Source organism: Micropterus salmoides, unplaced genomic scaffold (assembly GCF_014851395.1).
Source record: "Micropterus salmoides isolate LMB-PRFRI ecotype aquatic unplaced genomic scaffold, ASM1485139v1 Ms_hic_scaffold_22, whole genome shotgun sequence".
Taxonomy (NCBI): Eukaryota; Metazoa; Chordata; class Actinopteri; order Centrarchiformes; family Centrarchidae; genus Micropterus; species Micropterus salmoides.
Window position 1 is genome coordinate 18,861,351 of NW_024041373.1, and position 14,778 is coordinate 18,876,128.

General features: G+C 41.3%; 1 protein-coding gene across 2 annotated transcripts in view; it reads left to right on the forward strand.

Annotated features, from left to right (window-relative positions):
• Positions 1-4,900: 4,900 nt before the first annotated feature.
• Positions 4,901-14,778, forward strand: part of ctbp2a (C-terminal binding protein 2a) — a 65,801-nt gene continuing 55,923 nt past the window's right edge. Inside the window, exon 1 of one of the 2 annotated variants that reach the window (XM_038737441.1) lies at positions 4,901-5,199. The gene's annotated coding sequence lies outside the window, so the exon portion shown is untranslated. The remainder of the gene's footprint in view (positions 5,200-14,778) is intronic. The other variant, XM_038737443.1, reaches the window with a different exon arrangement.

The following is a 14,778-nucleotide window of genomic DNA, read 5'->3' on the forward strand; positions in this document are numbered from 1 at the left end:
TGTTACTCTATAACTTCCTGCTTTCAGGTCCATTACATGCCCTATCTACGGTTCATGCAGTCAGCCTTGAAAACTGCGCATCTCACATAAACATTCACAGTGTTCTATTTCCTGCTGTTGAAGGAAGCAAAAACACACAAAGACCTCACAACAAGTCTAATTAAGTGTTTTCACACTTATTCTCCAGTCAAAGGGGTAAATCTGCCTCATTTGCATTCTATTGGAGGCATAAATATAAGCCAATGAATGTCTTTTAAAGGCTGCGATGAATGTGTCAGAGGCCTTAATGTGGTGGAATATAATTAGATGTGAGTGCGGTCAGAGTGGTATTGTGTGGCTTTGTTTGAATCATATTATGTCATCTCAAAAGCAATGTTAAGAGACATTTTGCTGCTGCACCGTATGCACACTTAGTGAAGGAGGCACATATAGTACAATGGCACACTCTTAACAAGCTGACATCATTATCAAATGTAAATTACACTCCCATGAGCTGCTCATTACAATATCCCATATGTAGCATGTGTCACAAGTTGTTAATCTCATTTTAACATGATCTCCACTTTTTAGCTGTTGATAATTATAAGTGCCCTGGTAGTGATTGCAGTTTTTCTCAAGAAGGAGAAAACATGTGAAATGATGTGAAATGTTTATCTAAAATCATGAGTGAGGTCACTACAGAGGTGGCGGGGTTGTCCATAGTAACATATACAAGGTTATTTTGAATAGAAATAGATTATTTGATCGAATAAAAGACAGATGAATGGTTGGACTGAATGAATAAAGGCAGTTTATATTGATATTAGAGACTGTAAAGCAAAAGAAAGTGTTATAGTATGCATACAGCACCAAGTAAAAGGAAATGCTACTCAATAAAGTGATTTAAGCATGAGAGACTGATTCAAGGTTGCAGTGAAATATTCATTGAAATGAGGTAACGAGTGGAGCAGCATAAGAATAACCCGTCTTTAAGGATTAACATAACCCTTGGAGATGTTATTGTATCCCCGTAACCAAGTCTCGACTTCAGCAGGTGCAGAACAGCTCTCCCTCTCTGTGAGTTACTGCATTAAGTCCCTCAAATTTAGTGGCACAATCATGAGCCTCCCGTTCACTCTCTGGAGTAGAAGAATCGCTTTGCATTTTAAAAAGGTCAAACACTCAGATCTCTGCCAGAAGGAATTGAGGGAAGAAATAATGTCTCTCTGCAGAAATATGCAGGAGCACACTACTGATCCTCTCAAATACGCACTGTACAGTGAACAGATTAGAGTGTGTGTGTGTGTGTGTGTGTGTGTGTGTGTGTGTGTGTGTGTGTGTGTGTGTGTGTTGACTGTCATCTTCTAACAACTAGTGTCTAAACAAAAGCAAATCATGATATCAAACCCTAATGTGATGAACATTTTAGTCATTTTCAGGACTGTATTGATTCAGTATAACCACACTCCTATGCTAATGGCAGGAGTTGAAGAGATTTGAAATTGTACAGAGACAAATAAAGCACAGTAAGGTGATTTACTAAGCAACCTATAGTAAACACAACAGATGATAAGCTTATAATTAGCAAACACAGGTTTTTGTAGGATTAAATCTGCAACAGTAAAGCAGATTTGGAAACAACTTATAGGCCTATATTCAAAATGACAAAAAGAGGGGAATTCTGCCATGGCTAATAGATTTAGGAACCCAACATATATGTTACATACTTCATCACACATGTCATTTCACAACATTAAAAAATACATTGCATCATCTACTTGGTCTTCATCATTAGATTTTCACATTTTGGTTTGGTAATAGTTTAAGTGCATCTGTGTCTGGTATTGTTTTATTTTGTTGTTTTATTTGGGAAAAAAAGATGCCTGTATCTAAATCACATTTTGACTTATAGATACAACCTCATGGGAGTGATTCAAACACTTTCCTCTGTCTCTTCCTCCCCCTGTCATCCATCCCCTCTGCTGCAATTGCAAAACATATGCTTCAGTTGGTGTCCCCTGTTGGCTTGTGTTGGTCTTTGGAGTGTTTGGGTTCATGCCCAGTAGTTACATTGTGCTGGGGACAAAATGACCACAGGGAAAGATGCACTAGGACAGGGCCAAGAGCCCCCAGGCCTGGGACCACACACAAACACACACACACAGGGTACATGGTGTAGAAGCAATAGCAAGATCCAGAATAGAAGGTATGTAAATGATTCATCTATTGCTATTGGTGATTTTCTTCATCTTTGTGGGAAGCTCTATTCAAAGCCTATGATGTGATGGAAGTGTTGGAAAAGTATGCAGAGTGAAGCAACCAGGAAATCCAAAGTTGCTCTCTGCATCTGTGTCGTGTTACATGGCCGGGACTACTGTGTGAATGAATGAAGGTTCCACAATCATTCTACTGCTGAGACTGGAACTAAAACAAGGGAGACTAGAGATTGCATGTTTAAAGCATGACATCAAGGCACAGCTGCAGTAGCTGCTATCTGCACCTGTGGCATGAAGAGGAGAAATGAACTCAGTGATTCAGTCTGTCTGTCTAACAGGAATAATTACAGCCAAGGCCAGAACATAACCATAGCTCCCTCAGAACATTGGTACCCACACTTTATCTTGGTCTCATCAGACTACAGGACATGGTTCCAGTAATCCAGTCCTTACTCTGCTTGTCTTTAGCAAACTCTTTGTGGGCTTTCTTGTGCATCATCTTTAGAAGAGGCGACAGCCACCCAGACCAATTTGATGCAGTGTATGGTCTGAGCACTGACAGGGTGACCCCCCACCCTTTCAACCTCTGTAGCAATGCTGCAGCACTCATACGTCTATTTCCCAAAGACAACCTCTGGATATGACGCTAAGCACGTGCACTCAACTTCTTTGGTCAACCGTGGTGAGGCCTGTTCCGAGTTGAACCTGTCCTGTTGGACAACTGTATGGTCTTGGCGACCATGCTGCAGCTCAGTTTCAGGGTCTTGGCAAACTTCTTATAACCTAGGCCATCTTTATGTAGAGCAACCGTTCTTTTTTTCAGATCCTCAGAGAGTTCTTTGCCATGAGGTGCCATGTTGAACTTACAGTGACCAGTATGAGGGAGTGTGAGAGCGATAGCACCAAATTTAACACATCTGCTCCCCATTCACAACTGAGACCTTGTAACAGTAATGAGTCACATGACACCGGAGGGAAAATGGCTAATTGGGCCCAATTTGGACATTTTCACTTAGGGGTGTAGTCACTTTTGTGAGATACTGTAAATGTTTGCAGCCGCTTATGTGCAAAAATACACTATAAATACATTTAAATTCATACTGAGAATATTTATCCTGGAATAACAAAGAAACTGTTGCAGTGATTTTTAATCACTCTCCATGAAGAAACAATTGCCAATGAACAGTGGACAGGCAATGGGTTGTGTTACTTTTTTATATAGACCAGACATAGGTTGCATCCCATGACGATTTTGAACATGCCCACAGCCTCAAATGTTGGTCTTAAGGAAAATATAGCAAGATAACTTTTCAGGAACCTAAATATACAAGAAAAATTTCACACTACACAGAAAGAAACAGTGGCACCAAATATTACAATATTTTAGAGCTCCCTCTAAATTTTTCAAATAAGGCTTTCACCATTTTTCAAACCCTTCACAAGCTGTTAGTTAGGAAACACCAGAACTTCGGGGGTTCTGTTCCAGAAGTAAGAAAAACCTTAAGACAAACACATAAAGAGGTAACATAAATTACATGGACTAGGCCTATATATTATATATATAGAAGTAAGTTTATTACATGAGAAGTACCTGCACTGCTGTGCTTGTACATTTTCATGGGGGCTGTATTGTTTGCATATTTCTGTGCTGACAAAGTAATTGCTTGACTTTGTTAAAATCCTGAAAGTTACAATTTCTAATGCCATGAGCTGTAGTGGATGCTAATTTGTTGTAGAATATGTGAAGAAAACCCTTGATGTCATGACTTGGGCTCACTATAGCCTCCTAGCTAGTTAAAACACTTTTTAAGTGAAAAATTGATTTACACACATTTAATGGGTTTCACCAGACAAACTAACGCTAGCTAGTTTGTACGTAGGGATTAGCTGTTGCTAAATATTTTCACAATATTTTCATATTTGTCCTGAACCAATTGACAAAATAACGTTAGCATGCTAATATATAACCGGCTAACCAGCTTTGAGTTAAGTTTAATATATTGTTTGCCCCCCAAAAGGAAATTAGTAAGGTATGTTACAGCATGATACTTGAGTAACCTTCTTGTTATGCGTAGATTAGGTAAGTTAGCATATTGCTTTTGAGTGGAGGGTGCTTGTTTGTGGCAACCAATTTACACATTAGCCTACTAAAATCTAAACTAGCTAAATAGGCTACATTGTTTTTAATGGCGCACCTCAGTTTAGTAATTAATCTGAAGTTAGTTAATAAGAACTGTAAGAAGTCTACACAAAAATGGATTGGCTGATTCCAAAAACAAAAATTCAAAAAACATAACTCAGTAGATATGCTCTGATTACAGGAACCAAAAACATTCAAGTGTAACTAATTTACATGTGGATATGTGAGTATTGCATTAGGATAGACTTCATCTATAATTTACATTTTTTGATAAAATTATAGGCATATGTATCTGATTGGCCAAAACATTAAATTACAGTGGGGGAAAAAACAACAACAATCGAGCCTAATAGGACACATCACAATCACAAATCGCCTTTCTCGAAATTTCCCACTGTCCCATCTCTCCATCAACTGCAAGAAGTGGCTCTCATCTGTGCTGTGCGCGCGAGAGCCCCTTTGAATGTGTGTGTGTCTGCGTGTGGTTGTGTGAGGGAGAAGTGGGCAAAGGCTCCGCCTCACTCAAAAAAGCGAGAGAAAAAAAGGAAAAGCAAACTGATACACACCTCTCAATTCTGGCAGGAGGAAAAGAATAGGAGTGTTTATGAACCGTATAAGTAAACAGCAGGATAACCAGGCACGCCGAAAGCCGAGGCTACTTCCCCCCGTAAAAACCGACACCAGGCACCGTTTCCCAGCGCCGGAGATTGTCCCGTTGCGTTCAGGATTAAGTTTTTATGTCATCTAAAGGTGGATCATTATCCAAATCCGAGATAACAAGCGAATTTGAAATGCGTAGCCTGCGATGCTATTTCTGGAGCCCCCAAAGCCGACGTTTGAACTCTCAGTAAACATCCAGTCGAGGTAGGATTCAAGATTATTGCAAAGGTGGTGTGAAATATTTCAGTGTGTGCTCCACCGGGGTGTAGTTTTGAAAGCTATACTCGCGTCGCTGTCCATGTGTCCCTGCGCCATCGGCAAGGAGGGACAAGGGAGGGTGGGACTAGACATTAGCCGATACTCCACTTGATAGTGATGTAGCGATTGGCTTTATTAAGTTCCTAATGAGCTGGGCAGTAATAAGGTAATGGTGGGGCATATTAAGGATCCAATTAAGATCAATAATGAGCTCCTTTTTAGAAATACATTTCAAATCATAAAGAATATTAACATGCACTTAGAGTTTGATCAAAAGTTTGGTACAACTGTGTTTTTTTGTTCGTTGCAACATTTCTTTCATGTGTATAACCACACAAATCCAGTTTGAACTTCACTTATCATCTGGAGCCTATTAATTTATGAGTGTTTAATTAGTGACCCAATCAGGCATTCATATGAGCACCTGCACATTTGGAAACAGGAGTATAATACTTCCATTTCACAGTTTTGGCACAGTGGACATTGGTTCTCAACTCTCTCTACTCTCCTTTTTTTCTCTTCTTTTTTTCTTTTACTGCATTTGGAGGCTCCAGTGGAGGAAAGCTTCAAGTGGAGGAGGAGGAGGAGGAGGGCGGCTCCATTGTCTGGCCAGTGAAGGGGTGGGGATTGAGGCTGTATGCAGATGTGCTGCTGGCAACGGACATCTGCTCTCCCCCCCCCCCCCGCCCCCCCCATGGGCATTGTCACTACAGGCAGGGGAACTTTGAGTGGAGCTTGCCCGCAGAGAAAAGGCCTTTGTGAAAAATGTGCAGGCCATGGCGCCTGCCCTTTGCATTTGAAACGCCACGTTTATTAGAACATGTGATCATCCCAAGAAGTCTGCTTTGATTATGTGTCTTTACCCTTCAAAATATACATCAATTGCTGGTGATGCAAAAGATAGAGTAGGACTTCTTAGTTTGTTGTTGCTTAGGGGGGTTTCCCTTTTTCCCAGACGTCCCACCTGCATCATCACCCTCCCTGTTCGCGCTCTCTCCACTCATCCTCCACCTTCAACTCCGCTGGGGGTTGAACTTTCTCTCACGTCTTTGTGTCCTGCAAGGGTTCAGATATGAAAGCTGGCCTCCCAAGGCAAACACATCACAGGCAGTAGCAGCTGCATCACGATGTACATGGCAGCTCCTATCAGCCCTTTTGATTTATCGCTGAGGAGGAAAATGGCAAGAAAATGCAAAACCAAGGCTTTAATATGTATGATATCATGCACATGGTAGCTATCAGTGTTATTGCCTGTGTGTGTGTGTGTGTGTGTGTGTGTGTGTGTGTGTGTGTGTGCGCGCGCATGCGTTCGTATTGGAAATCAGGAGTCTCATTTGCCTCAACAGATATTCCCTGGTGACTGGTACTGTGATTACGAACATGATTTGTGCTTGTAGGGAGCACTCTTGTACATGGCTGATCTGCTGTACGACATGTTTGTGTAGGGACTCATTTGTGTGTTTCTGCTGTATTATAACGCGCTAGCGGAGGGATAAGAGGGGGAGCAAGTACACAGATGCAGGAAAAGATGATGGTTTTTGAAAGCACAGGTGCTGGCTCTCACTTTGCTCACCACTCGCTCATTTGGTATGTGGCTTTCTTTGGACAGAGAATCCATGTTATGGTTATTTTGTGAGACCGCTTTCTTGCCATGCTGCCTTGTCCTTTTTCTGTTGACATGATATCTTCATAAAGAGGAAGGGCTAGAAACACAGCAACGAAATAAATGTCTGAATCATGAATTGACTGCCTGTTTTGAAGTCACAGAAGCAGAGGAATTACAATTGGTTAATCATATTCTCAGAGCCTAATACTCCATTTAACACAGTAATTTGGACGCTGCTGAAATAGCTCTTGTGAACTCTTCTGAGAATTCCCATAATGGCCAGGCCACTAACGGCTTCTAAAAGTTCCCATAGGAGTTGGTTTGAGAGGATTTTACTGTCATGTGATTTTGCTATGCATTGTGGAGAGGAGGTAATGGGTGTGAAATTACACTGTGCCATCTGCAAGAGGCTGAAAATGCACAGCCTGATGTCACTCAAAGGAGGATTTAGGATTTATACTGCAGGTTTTTTTGACATGGCTGCAAATCATCTTTTTATTGAGTAATTCTTAGCTTTGCTTTTTTTATTTGAGAGTCGTGTGTGTTTTATTTTTTTAAAGAACTAAAGCTAATTAGCTTCTGCTTTCGTAGTTTCATGATAAAATGTGAAACAGTGTTCTTTGTTTCTTAAAAGTCCTGCTGAATTTCTGTCACACAGATCTTCAGATATCTTAAAATGTGTTTCTCAGATTATATTAAGGCGTTGATGTTGAAAACAAAGATTGTGTTGTGAAGTAGTGCACTTTGAGAACTTGCTTCAGAGGCATTACAATGATGAGCGTACAGTTCATGATACAGTACAACTTCAGTTATTCTTTCTCTCATGCTGGCTGGTAATAGTTTTGTCTCAAAGAACAGACATTTTAAAATGCGTGTAGTGTAATTGGTGCACCTGTTTCTTGCATGCTCTAACACGCTCTCTTGTGTCTCCGTTGCTTTTCAGTCAGGCGTTTTTATTTGTGGTTGTGAGAGATAGTTTTGGGAGACGTGGACTGCACCAGACAGCAGCAGGTGTCTGATGCTCTTCACTGATAAGGCCTGTTTGCACAGTGTGCTTAGAAGATACAGGACTCTCTCAGTCCCTCTATGTATGTGTGTGTGTGTGCGCGCGTGCGTGGACTCTCGTCTGCCACTGATATGATATATACAATATGGAGAAGTAGATACATCCTCCGTTGTTTGTGCTTAAGTGCAACCAAAGTAATTTTTTCATACTAAACTTCGGCATTCCAAAATAATATGTTTAATAGTCATTCCCAGTTCAGCTGGCATAGTGGCCAGAAAACAAGCAAATTATAGTACGGGGTTTTTAATTGAGTCAAATCAAACATATACCTGAGGAATCATGTCTATGGATTATGTTCAGTATTATACCCAGTGTCATAAACTGAATAAGTTGCACTATTGCTTGCATCATTTCCCTGCTGATCGTGGTCCTAAGTGTAAGTGTTTAATGGCTGGGAGTGTCACCGATTAAGTCTTGCAGCTCGTATAGACAATTAAGATGAAGCTTTGATCTTAAATTCTTCAAAATTTTTCTCTTTTAGTTAAACTTACTTTTTTAATAATTTTTTTTTAATAACGTGTGACATGTTCTTGGTCTGATATTTTTTGATCATTCAGTTCATCTTTTTGGCAGATCAAAACGTTCCAAGAGCCCATGGTGACATCTTCAAATAGCTTGGTTTTGTCTGCCCAGCAATTCAAAGATATTCAGTTTACCACAAAATGAAACGGAGTAAGTTTCTGTTGTTCTACATGATATATTATGTTCAAATTGAAGAACACAGAAGACACTTTGACCTGTCACGGTAGGAAATGCACAGGTGTAAATAATAAAATGAATTTTGGCTTAATTTTCCATTAAGCTTCCAGTTTCAGGATACTGGTATTATGCATGCTGGCTCACTGTCATGACTTACTGGAACACTTGAATAGAACAGAGCCATCATTAATGTCGTTAGTAACACCTGTGCTAAGAAGTCCACATCATTTGAACGTTTGTAGCCTATAGTATAGTCCGTGTGGGTACATTGTGTTGTGGATGCATACATGAGCATTTCTCTAAATTATTAACTCATTATGTTATTGGAGCAAAGTGCTTAGCAGCAGTCACATCACAGTGCATGATGATTACTGTTCCCTGTATTTATGACAATGGGAGTTTGCTCACACGACTTGGCTGTCTAATGGCCTCCCACCTGGCGCACACACTTTGAGTTCCTGCTCCTCCTTAATGACTGGCCATTTTCCTCCAAAGAAGTCCTAATTGCTCTCAACTGTATGCATGGACATTATGCCAGAGATAGATGGAGTGAGGAGGTGGGAGGATTAGGATGGATGAAGGGGGGAGTGTAGTTTGCAGATCTAATAGGGATGTAATACACTGTCTTTCTAACATAGAAAAGTGTGTGTGTCTCTGTGTGTGTGCCAGCAGTAAAAAAAATAAATAAAAGAGTTGAGCTTCTCCCACACACCTCACCTCCTTTGCTTGGCAAAGCCAGATCTGCCATTAACTTTCATGCAAACCACAGATGATTAGGAATGAATGGTGGTACCGTCTTCCAACTCTGTGTGCTTGTGTACATGTGTGCTCGCGTTTGTGTCTGTGTGTTACTTATGCAGGAACTAGCAGAGACAAAGCACCATCTGCACGCAGCAGGCTGTCCTGACTGCCTGCTCCTCTTGCTAGGGCAAAGAAGAGGCTTTCTGTGAGCATTGTTATGAAACCGACGCTGCTGCTGCTGCTGCTGCTGTTGCTGTTACGCTGGTTGTTAATGCTGACAGCTAATAATGTCCTCCTGGATGACTGTGCCTTGCTGGAGCCAGAGAGAAGAGCCAGAGACTAATGAAGAGAGGCAGGAAGTGAAGGAGAGAGAGACAGAAACAGATAGAGAGGAAGATACCAGCTCCCTCTGTCCAAGCTGGGGAAGTTTCCTGAAGAGGATTACACACACAGACTGAAAGTACAGGCATATGTATTGTGTTTTATTTCCTCTTTTTTTTTTTTTGTTCCTTCCTTCCTGCCCGCTCTCTCCTGTCTCAGCGTCTCAAGAGGGAGGTGGCACGAGGAGGAAGTGTAAGGGTTCCATTGTGTCTCGGCAGAGCCCCTATTCCAGTCCAGCTGACATAGACTTGTGTCAGGAGGATCCATCCTGCTGATGTTAGGCAAGCTGTAAACTGAAAGAGATGTCTAAAATGCTGAAGTGGGCTCTGGCCAGTGGAGAGATGGCTCTGTTTGTTTGCCATTCTGCTGAGCACCACTTCGCAGAGAAAACTTTTCTGTCCAAATTTGCTGACGGAGAGAAAGGGGAGGGTGAAATAAAGAGTTGAAGTTGGGGTTTTGGGAGTCACTTATGGGCACACAGAGTTTTGCCCATTGTGGGCCTGTGACATTGACATTTGGACATGGTGTGGGGGAGAAAGGAGTTAAAAGCATACTTTTTTCCCCTCAGCTGTCTCTTACCACACAAACTTTTTTTGCCACTGCTCACAGTTCTCAGAGACGGCAGTCATTGAGCCTTCCAATCACATGAATATGCACGATAAGTCCGCTCTTCTTTGCCCTCTTAGCTGTGTTTTTTTCCCACCCAGAGACCTGTCGTGTTGTGTTTGATTGGCCCTGACATTTGAAAAGGTCCTTGAATAAAGAAAAAAAAGTTGTTTATGACAACTGGAGAACTCTCCTTGCAGCAGAGTAAAAATGGCATTTTGAAAGTAGCCCTGCTCTTGCATATTTAAATGCTAATGGCTCTGTGAATGTGGGGGCTAATAGGATGTTTCAATCTGGAGTAGTGCAGTATGTACACTTTCAGTATGCAGGCACACTGTCTGAGTGCTACTTCTAATAGGTGTGGAAGGTGTATCAGCTCATTTTATTAACTGATTATGTGGAGGCTGGAGTTTTTTTTGTTTGTTTGTTTTTTTTATAATAAATAAGCGCTTTCTTTTTTTATAGCAGCACAGAGATTATCTCAACACAAAGAATAGGCTTATATCCAGAAAAAAACCCTCAGGGAATCTGTTTTTGAAATTCTGGCATCTGTGGTGTATTATTGCAATGGTTATGATGCAGATAAAGTTTAACAGCTTGTTTTACAAGCTTGCTGCTAGTCTTAGACAGGGCCCCTGGGGTTCTGGCTGGGCAGCCCTGTAGTGAGGCGTCGGGTCCTTGGTTTATAATGAGCTGTTCTGTTAGCAGTAGCCAGCTACATGTGCCATGGATCTCCCTGGACTTTGACCTGCTTGTGGAGTATTTGGTCTCATAGTCCTGCTTGCTCTCTAGATTTTCCATTGTGTGGACATGGGACAATTGATCATGTCATGAGATAAGAATTAGTATTGAATTTGAGCCTGTTATCCCACATTTTACTTAAAACATAGATGTGGTAAGCTCCGTATGAAACGTATCACAATCATTATTATAATTTTATGCCATTTCAGCCTCCCTTTGAGAGAGTGAGTGTTTTATTTGATAGTGGAGAGCCACAGGAAATGTGTATTGAGGGAGGTGGGATGACATGTGTCAAAGGTCCGGCTAATTTCTAAACCAACATTGCATAAAATAAATCTTAGACCATTAAGGCATTGTCATATGAGAAAGTGGCATAGCAAAATTATAAAAATATTCAGGTCTAGAAGCTTGGTGACGTACTGACAACTCGCTGGGCTAGTTAGGAAACTACTAGCAAGCTAACCACTAACATGCAGGCGCCTGTCAGTCACAATAACTCTTTATACTTCTGTGTATTTTCTTCTCCTTGACATTTTTTTCTTAGTATTGTAATAATGTTGTTCAATAAGGAGTGTTTTAAGGGGAATATAAGTTCTCTGAGCTAGCAGGCTTGCTAATTGTCAGTTAGGAGCAGTTTATATTCAGACAAGAGGAGATTGAAGAAAACAGTTAAGAAGCTACAATAGCTATCTCCCTTTTGGACTCTCTAGCTTTCACTTCCCTTAAAAGACGGCGCTCTCAAGACGGCGGGCTATTGTGAATTTGTTTAAAGTTTACCAAAGTTGAACTTGACATGAAACATGTTTGTGGATTTACTTTGCTCCTGCAAGCGAATCCACTGAACGTGGCATTTATATTGTAGTGAATGAAATTTGGCTTTTTAATACCAGTGTACCCGGGCCCTTAGGCCAATAGACATGCTGTAAGTCTATCCTTACAGTCCAGGTTAAAATTGTCTACGCTTTCATGCATCTACAATAACAGCCTCTTTGCTTGCATAAATACTGGCAGGAGTCCAAACAGGGAAATCTGGCAGAAGTCCATGAAACCATTTGACTCCTAAAGCGCACTGTTAATTGAGAGGCTGCTCTTCCCATTGATTTGAATGGGCAGTGGACATCCGCATGGTCACCGCTACAGAGCATCAGCGCTCATACACACTCACACTTGCTTGCACAATGTCACACAAAAGCAGTTATCTACTTGTTGCTGTATAGAGAGCCTATTACGGTGAGCTGTCATCCTGCTTTTCATTACTCATCTGTGTTGAAAAGTGGCATATTATCTAGTCATTGCTACCAGTTGTGGAAGTGTTGACAAAGTGAGTGGCGGAGCTGAGCGATGGAGTCTTATCACCTCAGCTATCTCCATTATGAATATGGATATACCAATGTTTGGCGAGCCCGAGGCTAGTTCTTTGATTCCCGGCTGCTGAGAAGCTCAGTGGGATGGTTGGCTTTTTAACTCGTCAGCTTGTTCGCACAAAGACATGTTTGATTTTCACCCATATGGAGATGTTTGGTGCCTGATCCTGAACAAAAAGGATTTACTGTGGGTTAATGTTTCACTGAGCCAGAGAGAAGCCACATACTCTTAGTCCCTCCTACTCAGCCCTCTGTGAATTCTCCCCTCGGGACTCAGGGTGAGGTTAGAAATAGGTTTCCCTGGGGTTTTCAGACAGCTTTAGCAAATGCTATTTTAAGGAATTATACATGTGTATGCTGCAATGTTTTCTTTTTAATCTTAAAACTACAGCAGAAACTTTTAAGTATACGTATTGTATATAAAATTTACTGAAAAGGATTTTGTTCCTAGACTTAAAGAGCGTGCTGTTTTTTTTTTTTTTTTTTTATTTTTTATAGCTTCTGAGGTCTTTTGACCTAAGGTGAACATTTTTCCAATAATGAAGTTTTGTGCCATCAGGAGATAGGGGAGTGCATTAGTACGATAACAGAGCTGCAGTTCATTGGTGTTACTTTGTCAGGGATTTTGCTGATGCATGAGGTCTATGTTTTACCTACAGCAACACTGAATTCGCAGTTTAAAAAAGTAGCATAGCCAAATTTGAATATGAAGAAACTGAGAAGTCCCATTATCTCATTCAGACATGCAGTCAATGCAGCACTGCTGGAAAGATTTTTTTTTTTGGTAAAATTGATGTACCAAGGGAAATACTGTTCAATAATTAAATTTATGGTGGTATTGTTGTTATTCCACATTTTTATTGGTTATTTTTTTAACCATTTTTTTCTCTCTCTTGTGGGAGTTGTTTTTTGTTGTTGTTGTTTAATCTTGTCAAGAATGTGCCATGAAATGTGTTTTCATTTCACTGTACACAGCAGCTGAAATGATGATAAACTTGAAGAGAGGTTATATGTTTTCCGGTCTTTTCAGCATCAGTGGATGTTTGAACCACTGAAATATTTCAAATATTTGTAGGAACATAGCTTTTTGTCCCAATTTCACCCACTTGTCTGTGTCTTTTCTCCCTTGGTTAAATCTTATCCTTGACCTTTCTCTTTTCTCCGGCTCTCTTTCCCTTATTTTGCTCTGAATATGAGATGTGCCTCTGATATTGCCTAATCCGTCTGTGCCCCCTCCCCTCCCCCCACCTCACTTTCATCTCTGTGTGCTCTTGCTCACAGGTGGCTGAGGGGTGTGCTGGCTCTTCTTTGCTGGCTGACTGTGTTTCTTATTTTTGGTATCTATTGAATACCAGCTGCTGTCCTTGGTCAGGAAAGCATGCCAATGTAATAAACCTGCCGTGTACATATACATAAAAGCAGGCAAACACACACTTACTTACAAACAGACATAGACAGAAACACACACACATGCATTGGCAAGCTATTCATTCAACAAGGAGGCTGAAAAGAGACGACCACAAGGATGGTACTCATCAGAGGTGGAGCAGAGACACAAACCCCGCTGTCATTGAAAAGAGGTCTTTTCAGGTTGCACTGACACAAGACGTTCTGTGCAGTTAGTTTTCATTGCTGAAATGATAAAGCCTCTTAAAGGAACACTGCCCCGTATGATGGTTTGCTGGTCACCATCATGACCACAGTTGCTATCTCATGTCTTGCTCCCCATCCCCTCCCTGGAGGCTGGATGCAGCCACACACCCACCTTGGCCCCAGTTCCCAGCCGACATGTCTGTGTTTTTTGGTGTCCGTCTGTATATACGTGTCTATGTGTGTGGGCAGCAGCATTCAGCGGTGTTCTCACAACCCAGCTGAGACTGACAGATGGAATCATTTCACACACAGACAGAAAGGCTGGATACAGGAAACCGGGGTGTGTTTAATAGTCCTGGCGCTGCTGCAGTTGGTATTAATCTAGGTCAGTGGCATTCAGCTCACGGGGGAGTCGGCCTCTGGGGCAAGCTTGGCCTTTCCTTAACCCCATTTACTAAACTAACTTACAGTCTACTTACCTCATACGTAGTTTACTGTAAAATAACCTGACACAGTGTTTACACTTTGTAGTGTTAGGCAGATTACTACTGTACCTGGTTCAGCTGGCCTTTTGCAATCAGACCACAGTTGCTTTTCCTAGCAGCCCAAATGGCCCTGGACCTTAATAGCACACCCCAAGATATTCAGCTCACAGTTTAGTAATCTAAAAGGTTTCATTTTGTTCTTGCGACAGCCATATGTCTAAGAAATGTCTGCCATTAGACAGA